Genomic DNA, 9490 nt, shown 5'->3' with positions numbered 1-9490 from the left:
GTGGATAACTGCGTGTTGTATGTACAGCAGAGAATTGGGATGTATTTTAACACAACGAAGCGTGATGTCGGTATTTCTAGACAGGTAACCCAAGTTACTCTGTTAATAATCAGTGCAGCAGAACCCGGATTTCATTTTAAAACTCATTAAAAAAAACGTTGATCGAGAGAGAAACTGCGAGCGGTTGTTCGGAATGCAGGGCTGTGTTGTGCGGGATAATATCGGCTCGGCGAGCGATACACCTGGTCTGTTCCACACCTGTTCGCCAGCTCCAGCAGCGCCGCACGGGTTACACGTGGCGAGAAGCGTCCGAGTGAAATCGTCACAAAAAAAAAAGACGCTTGTCAGGCGCTTATCTTGATATAGTCAGGCAAGAAGCGTAATTCTGAACCGTCTGTGCATGCATGTAAAATAAGAAGGGAGGGTTGTGTTGTCTGCACGTCGTGCATGATTTCAAATTTCTCTCATCATCGAAACCTCGAGCACAAGACCAAAAACATGCCTTCCCTTTCATCATCCCCTCGTGCACGCTCCTCGAGACTGTGTGTACTGCGTGTCGCGTGGGGGTTCGGAAGTATTTTCCAAGCTCTAACCCAGCTCTTTCCAAGCTGGCTTGGTTCGGGATGGAGATCGTGTCAGTTCTGCTGCCGGGCTCAAGACTTTGAAAAACACTCAGCGTCTTTGAACACCACCCCGTGCTGCGTCACATATAGTAGCAGCTTCGCAAACAGCCTTATTAAGAAAAAATAAGGAACTACCAGACACAGCCCCTTCCACCAACACCCCATCCTCACACACACGAAGTTATATGAGACGAATAAACTCGTTCTCCTCCATCGCCAGACCGACTGATACCCACAGCCCCGCGGTGCAAAGCGCGTTAACCGCAATCAAACACGGACAGTCCTATTCCCGTGCCCCTGTGCTACACGTGAGCTGGGCAGCTAAAAAGTTCCTTGAAATCTTTCTGATGAGGGTGTGAGATAAGGGCAGAAGAACAGCGCGGTGTGTCTCGCTGAAACACTGTAGGAAGTCGTGAGAATGGTTCCCTCAGTCTGTGAGGGAGTATTTCAGTGTATACCGGCACGGGGGTCACGGCCGAGGAAAATGCGAGGTCTCCGCGCAATTTAGAAAGCATCATACACACGCGGTATATTAGCGTTCGTCCCGACGCGATTAATTTTGGAGTATCTGAACAACGTTTAAACCTATTAAATATCCTCAATAGATACCTATACAATAAATTATTGAGAATTACAGGTGGGGTACAAATCGGGGTTTGGAGTGATGTTTTGAAGTTAATTGTTTCCAATCGAACGCTATTAGTATTTTTGGCATTTTTGTCTGAGAGGAAGGAGCTTTTATTGGGATATAAATTTCAAATGTCAAATTTTGAAATGATTGAATATTCCTCTATCAGACACAGACGCAATTCTTAACGTTTATTTTTATTTTGCATTTACTCCTGCATTTTGCATTTAGTCATTTGCCTTGATTGAATATGTGTCTCACAAGCAGGGTCGCTTTCTTAATCGTCGTTTAACAGGTCCCTAACTCCGACACAGACACAGCTGAAATTCATTCTCCCGCAGACCACAAACTGGACTAACCAGTGAGGGTTTAACGATGCTTGTAACTCATGCCCTGAATCGCCGGTACGAGGAGGGAAAATGGAAGCTATTTTAAAATAATGTATAATATGTTAAATAATAAGTCCAAACATAACACGACAAAGATTGTATCGTTGAATTGTGAAGCGATGGAATCTTTCGAATTATTTCAAATACTGATGAATACAATAATAATAATAATAATAATAATAATAATAATAATAATAATAATAATAAATCAATGCGTTTGGATGTTTATTTCGACACTTAATAGAAGACTATTCGTGTATTAATAATTATAGAATACGTAATTATTATTATAGAACTCGTTATTCCTAAAACAGTAAGGCCAAATTCTGTGTTGCACGCTTTAATATGTACCATGTGTTTCTACTGCCCGTCTCTTTCTCAGCTTCTGTTCTGACGGGTGAAACAGGCGGCGAGTCTGCCCGCGCGCTCGGGCGGCGGCGGGCTCGGCGGCGGGTGGGGGGTCTGAGCCTGTGGCGCGGGGCGCTCTTGCCCTCTTTCGGAGACAGGAAGAGACTTCCCCCCCCCCCAGATTTGTGCTCGAGATCAAAATTCCAGCGCTCTGCGCGCTTAAAAAGACAGGCCGCCTTCACCGCGAGGCGCCTACAGCCAAATAAAACACACGAATTGGCATTTCAGGAGCTCGCCAGTCACAGACCAGTCAAGTCCCAGTTTGGAAGATGGGCAACTGCACAATTCCACGTTTGGTAGTTCTGTATGAGAGATTATTCTGTACTGTATTGTACACCTCTGTTTTTGTGGCACGCTGTTTAATATGATGTTGTAAGACAACGTATCATGCACATAGTTGTAACACTACCCCGTTTCGCACAAACATGTCAATAAAACTCGTTTTGATGTTGTATGGGCCAGGAACACTCTCGCCACCATCATTTCAGTGTGCTCTATGCGGTTAATAACTCGGTTGAGACTTATTATTATTATTATTATTATTATTATTATTATTATTATTATTATTATTATTATTATTAATTATTTTGGGAAAAATGAATACTATTCAAGAACTATTTCAATAATCATAATAATATGAAGACCTGAAGAAGGCTCCACGGCCGAAACGTTGTGTTCTCTTTCTTCTTTTTTTCAGCATGGAATAAACCTATTACTTGTTCCTTTGCATCATAATAATATTATTGTTAATAGTAATACATATGGTACTAATAATAACAATAAGTATTTTTATACATGTACTTGCACTCGTGTGTATTTATTGATAAAAGTAGAAGCTTTTCAGTTCATTTCTAATTTCTCTCATTTCTCCTTTCCTCATGAAATCGACTTGGCTGAAAAATACTTAGTTTACTGACAAAACAACGTCGTGGGTGTAGCGTGCTTGGATACAGTTCTAGGAATGTCTGAGACATGAACAGGTGAACAGGTTTCCAGGTCCGGCCGTGTCCTTTTCCGGTCAGCTCGCAGTCCGAACCAGAAGAAAGGATCTGCGAATCACTACACGAGGAGAGGAGGTTTCCCTCTCGCCGGGCGTTCTCTGTGGAGCCCACGCGAGTCCGCTGTGGGACATACTGTAGCAAGGTGCACACAGACCACCTTTCATCGGTCCGTCTTGTTGCTGTTCGTGGCGCCGCGCAGTTGAACACCACGAGGATCGTTCGGGTGTTCGTGAATGTTAAGAATTTTTTTTAAAATGTTACAGGTTGCTCGGAATCTGAACCAACTGCGGGTGTTGGTATCTTCCACTCAAACGTGCGTTAGTCACTTAACTTGTCACCTCGCACACGTCCACACCATAAGCGCCTGATACAACCGAAGTGTGGCCAACGCGCTTAGAAAAGTGTGATTCGTAATAATACACGCGGGCGACATATTCCACGCACAGGCCTCAGTGAGCAGCTCAGCATTTGAAACATCTTCAATGAAACGTTTCAAAGGCCGCCGGCGCTCTTGAACAGTGGTGGGTAATACTTGATTTCTGCAACGCCTCGGTATCGAGCTTTTCTCCGGGGCTCAGATCGGATTACACAGGTCCGGCTGAGGGCGGTGCCCTTCCCTTGAAGCGATTCCTGCACACAGACAGGCCGAGGTGTTTAATTAGGAAGAGTTCCGGCCGGCCGGGAGCCCCCGGTGGTCGGGCGGGGGGTGAGCGCTCTGAACCCTGGCGATTGAATTATCAACCGGGGCGCCTGTGCTGTACAAAGCGGGGGTCAGGCCGCTAATGGAAAAGACGGCGATGTCACGCAGGGGTGTGGCGGGGAGCACGAGATAATGAACTGGGAGGAAGGGGAGGGGGGTCCCTCCGCCGCCGCCGCGTGAATTTAAACGGTTTTTCCCCCCACTTTGTGTTTTACCCGGCGGGGAAGCGGTCGGCTCAGTTTGGGACTTTGTCTGCCCTCCCCTCCTTGAACTCCCTCTCCGTCCCCTCGAGCCGCCGAGCTCGTGGGGGAGTTTTTATTCCTGGGCCGCTGTTTATTTTAGCGAGGCGGGGGCGGGGAGGGGGGAGGCAGATGTGCTTTGATGGGATTAGGAAATTAATCCTCGCCCGCCCGGCGGCGGGTTCGGGGCTGCGTCTCCACTCCGCTCCCGGATCCATCCGAGAACTCGGCAGGAACGTTGAGCAACGACTTTCAGGAAAAGAAAACGGAGGGGGGCGTGTAAATCGTCGTTACTGTAAGAAGAACCATTTGGTGCGTTTTCGTGCTAACAGGAAGCGTGTGAAACCGAAAGCATGCATCCACCCCTTTCAAGGGCAGCTTGTACCCCTTTTCAAACTCTGTCCTCCTACAACTGCCCGCGACGCGGTTTGTAAACAGGCCGCAGGTACGCGCAGCGCGCGAGTGCTCGTGACGCAGAGCCGCGCCTGGGCACGAGAACGGCCCTCGGTCACCGGAGAGGACACTGCCGGCGTGTGAAAACACCACGTCTGTGTAATCTGCACATTGGTGGTGGTGGAGGGGATCCCCATTACCTGTAAAGCGCTTTGAGTGGAGTGTCCAGAAAAGCGCTATATAAGTGTAAGCAATTATTATTATTATTATTATTATTATTATTATTATTATTATTATTATTATTATTATTATTAATCTCTTTGCTCGTGGATAACATTTCATTTGCTCTTTGCATTTGCGTCTGAGAAGTAAAACATAATCATTTTACTATGAAAGGCCACACTCCACTTTCAAATGTTCAGACAAAATCCCGAGTGAACAGTAAAGATGTTAGCGTTCACTGTTAGAATTTTATGAAACCAGGAAAACACGGACACGCCGTTGGCAACGCAACTAAGTTGAAGTCCTTACATCTTTTAATTAGAGCCCAGTAGTCCGTTGCTGAACGCAGCGTGCTTTGTCATGAAACAGAACCGGAACCTCCCGGCTGTGAGGAAAGATTGGTCACTCTTGGCGCTAAAAGCCGCAATTTCGAACCTCGTGCGTTCTTTATGGACGGAGCGTCGAGTTAATGAGTCATAGTTGATACGTCACAGCGCTTGCAGGACTGTGCGTCACAGTGGAACTGAAGCTTTTTGCTCCGACTGTCGGATTGTGCCTTCAGTCGGGCGTCTCTCGGGGCGGAGCTGTCCAGCCGGCGGTGCTGACGATTCCGGGAAAGACGCCCAGTGGAGGCGGGCGGAGGCGGGGCGGCCGTGCACGCCTGCGCGGGCAGCCCAGGTGAGACAAGGGCAGGTGGGCAGCAGGGAGCGCGAAGCGAAATGCAATTCGAATAACTGCTGCTGGTGCTGCTAAGGTCTGGACTTGGCTGTTTTGGAAGAGATCCCCCTTATCCAGATAAGACCCCCCCATCATCTGGACCTAACCAGCTCATTCCGGATGGTGGCTGAGATTCTGTCGTCAAGAGCGAGCCCAGCTGGGGCACGGGGACCGGCTCTGTGTGGAGGGACGCACGTGCTCAGTTTCCCGGCTTCTCTCCTGGCCCAGCGTTCCGACCCGCGTGCCGGCGAGGCACGGACCAGTCACGCTCCCCCGGCGTGCGCTCATCTGGGGGGAAAAACAACAACAACAACAACAACAACAACAACAACAACAACAACAAACTTGAAAGTTCTAAATTCTCAATATTTTCTTTCCTACCGAATCTGATCCTGCCCATCTCCCAGTGCTTTAGAAGGAGAACATTGCTGGTTTTTGGATGGTTTCAGTCAAAGTGCAGAGAAAACAGAAAAGCAACGTCAAAACGGCAATTTTAGTACAACTGTGCCAAAACGAAATTTGAATACCGATGGTTTCTGCCTGTTCCTGTTCACAGAACGCTTTCTGCCGCTGTGGCAGAACGAATCGGGTCACACAAGTTATCGATTCTTAATTTTTGTTTCTCTCGGGATGGGCGACTTTAAAGATGAGATGTTAAGAAGTTAAGAAGATGCTAGGAGGGGGCAGGACCGAAATTCACCCGAACCACTGGAACTGTGTCCTTGTACGTTTGAGGGATGGAAGGAGCGAGGGGTCCTCACGAGCAGTCCGAGACGGAATCGGGCGAAAGCGCTCGCTGGCGGGTGGACATGGGGGGTCTTGAGTCTGGACCCTAACTGCGCGGACAGGAGCGCCAGCAGACTGCAGGCGCGGTCTCAGTCGTGCTGTCCCGGGACCTGTCGAACCACTTTAACAAGCGACTCGTCTGGCTGCTGAAGACATAGACGTTAAGGCCCAATTCGATGTCAAAACCGAGCCACGATCGGATCAGCCGAGACGGGAAACGGGAAGGACAATTTCACCCCCGAGACCGGGATTTCGACGAGAAGACGTGGAAAACTCTTCCTTGAATCCGCAGGGATTTCCCGCTCATTTCTCCTTCTCCTGAGCATTGAAGCCACGCTGCACAGAAAAACCCGCGTGAAGCGAAAGAAAGCGCCGGAAGAGAAAAATATTCATATTATAGAGGTTCGCCGCGTATGAATCGTATGTTCCAGAGGCCTTATTCCAGATTCCACAACCTTTATTTTCGTTGAGGTGACCAACACACCGTTCGTTCTAGCAGAGGCAGATCGAATCTACTCAATGCAAGAAATTAATTCCTATCAGATAGCTCTTCCCCCGTCAGACCTAACGAAGAATTACTTCACAGCACCGAGTCTGTTCCTGATTTTTCGTTGTAAAATATTTCTGTAGGTAAGAAGGGCCTTGTCCCACGGAATAAAGGCGTGTTGCAATCGAGCGTGGATACTAAGGACATCGAATTCGTTGCCATTTTCTCAGGTTCCGAATTGCCACTGGTTTACAAAACGTATTTGTCCCGGAACAATCAAATTCGAAAGACAATGGCGCTTTGAATTTTCAGGATTTTTGTGTAGGCTGAATACCGCGAAAATGTTAATAATTTTTACGTTTTGCTACGCGGTCCAGCACTGTTCCTAAGGACACAATTCTGTTTCGCCTGTACGTTTTTTTTTTAAAATAATTAGCTAAGCTATAAAACCCGGAAATCAAAAGCCAGACTTTAATTTTTTCGCCTGGGTAAAAATCCAAACACGCAGAAAACTTTATTTAGAACTCTCCTGTTAAAAATGCGAGACCTATTCAATCGAAAATCGTATTAATGGCTCACTAAAAATGTCCCCTTCCCTATAATTTCAAAAGTGAAACACTGTGCAGTCACATGTTCGCAGTACATCTGGACTTATCCTTAATATATATCGTTACCGTATGTCCCCATTATCAATTTCATTAATATATATTAATATTATTCCAAACCACCCTAGGTCTGGTATTGAATCATTATTATTATTATTAAGAACCCGTGAATATCCCAATGATCTCTGTCTTACAAAGCGATGTAGAACAATAAAAGACAGACCTCCAAGTATTCCGCATGCAGACTATATAAAGAAGTGTTTTCTAGAGCCTAAATTTAACTTCTTGAGGTTAACCTGCACGGGGTGAACCTTAATCAAAAAGCTGACATTTGACTCAAGGAGTGAACAACATTATGAGCACCGCCTATTGAGGAGAGGGCAATAGACAATACATAATCTCTACCCCTATTCTGAGAAAACAGGGGATTGGGGCTTATTATTATTATTATTATTATTATTATTATTATTATTATTATTATTATTATTATTGCATTTTGTTGTTAATCAGACTTTGTAACAAATACTATTACATTTTAATACATGTTATTAATCATTTGTTTGGTTCTGTTTATTTTCATTTTAAATCAGTTCTTCTCTGTCTCCCGCATTGTTGCTGTGGTTTCTTCAGTTATAGTGGTCTTCACAGCAGCAGGCGAGGACGTGGCGGCGGGTGAAGCTGACTGAGTGATATTGTGTCCGAATGCCGCAGTTAGCAGCGCCCTGTTCCAGAGCCCAGCCCGACCTCAAGCTCCGCTGTGAAAGAGGGGTCGCTCTTCGGGAAGGGTTTGATTTTCAGCGAAGCCTCTGGGAGTGTCGAGAAATCCCAGTCATTATCCTTCCTTGCTTGCAACAGTGCTGTTGATGTCTCGGATTTTCCGTATTTACAACCAGGAAATGTGTGTTGCCTTTTTTAAATTTCAGTAGCGACTGATTCGTTCGCTCATTGATTAGTCTGGGGTTTGACGGGATCCGCACTTACCTGTTACAGCCGGGTAGGGTTCTCCAGGGAAAAAACAGGAGTCTGGAAGTGTTTTTTTTTCTTTTGATTTCTGGGGAGGTGTAACACTTTAACACCTGACTTGATTCGGTTTGCCTCCACCTCTTCCGCTATGGACTTGCAGAGGCGACTGGCCCTCACCGACCGGTTCGTGAAATCTGAAACGCTTCCGGATTCGGTACGATCTCGTCTGTCCGGTCACTCACGCCCAAAGCTACGATGGGGATGAAAACAGCCTCACAGCTCGAGAAAAAAAATCTAGCTTTTTATCCTCCATGTTAGTTTTTAAAATATAAGACAAGGACTGGTTTTCATCAACCCACGACGATATCGTCACAGGCACGTTATGACGTAGCTATGGCTGTGAATACGTCAGAGATAGAGACACCGCGTTCGTTGTGATGTCTGTGGTATATTCCCTAGCACCAGCCTTTTGGCTTATACACGTAACGGAAGACTTCAGACAGGTTGTCCTGCATTTAACTCGGAGAAATACAAGCGTGTACAACTCCAGCGGCCCTGGACGTTTTCAGTAGAAGTGTCTGCGGCGTGTTTGTCAGCTTTCTCCGAGAGCAGTTAAGGGCTGCTGGAGTTTGGAGCGCCGGTCCCGGTATCACTCGCCCAATTCGCTTTGAAACGAGTTACCCCACGACTCTCTGCCAGTCGTTCCTTTTCAAAATGGGTTCAGAGACGCACCGAGCCACTTGCCGGGCAAAACCACCGCTGACCAGAGAATGAAGCACAAGAGTTAGGAAGGAGTTCGCTTCAGTGCAGCACGACAGAGTGTCAGTCGGCGATCTGCGCTGAAGAAATCCGAACCTCTCCCTGTGTATCGCAGATGATAACCATCAGGAAAGTTTCGCCTTGTTTTTGCGCCGTCGGGGTCACAAAATATGACTAAATGCACCAAGACAATCTCTGCTTCGGGGAGCCTGCGGAGGGAGAGAAAAGAGGCGATGTTGCTGTTCTCCGTGTTCCCCAGCGGTCGTGGGCATGTGCCAGGGCGAAGCAGGCAGACAACACTCAGCGCACCAACAGCCAGACACGGGCAGCCTTTCAGCCAAACCCTAAATGTACCGCGACAGTTAGACGGGGAGTTCAGATCGCCCCGCAAATCGGCCCACAAATTTCATGGGCAAAACGGAGAGACGTGTGTTTGACCAGGTATCATCAGCAGCTAGACTGGAGTCTTAAAACTCAAGGAATGGCCTGTAGTCATAACGCACAATATATTTTTTTCTTAAACTTTCAACTTTAAAACCCTCAAGGATGACATCCACTCTACACGTTATC

General features: G+C 46.9%; 1 long non-coding RNA gene across 1 annotated transcript; it reads right to left on the bottom strand.

Moving 5' to 3' along the window:
• Window positions 1-4895: 4895 nt before the first annotated feature.
• LOC138225343 (uncharacterized) lies at window positions 4896-9245 on the bottom strand. Its single transcript, XR_011183854.1, has 2 exons — window positions 8180-9245; window positions 4896-5608 (listed from the first exon to the last, which is right to left on the bottom strand). It is a non-coding gene; the product is annotated as an uncharacterized lncRNA (long non-coding RNA).
• Window positions 9246-9490: the final 245 nt, after the last annotated feature.

The sequence above is a fragment of the Lepisosteus oculatus genome, chromosome 27 (assembly GCF_040954835.1).
Source record: "Lepisosteus oculatus isolate fLepOcu1 chromosome 27, fLepOcu1.hap2, whole genome shotgun sequence".
NCBI lineage: Eukaryota > Metazoa > Chordata > Actinopteri > Semionotiformes > Lepisosteidae > Lepisosteus > Lepisosteus oculatus.
The sequence above is the reverse complement of the archived record's forward strand: the minus strand, read 5'-3'. Positions and strand labels throughout refer to the sequence as shown.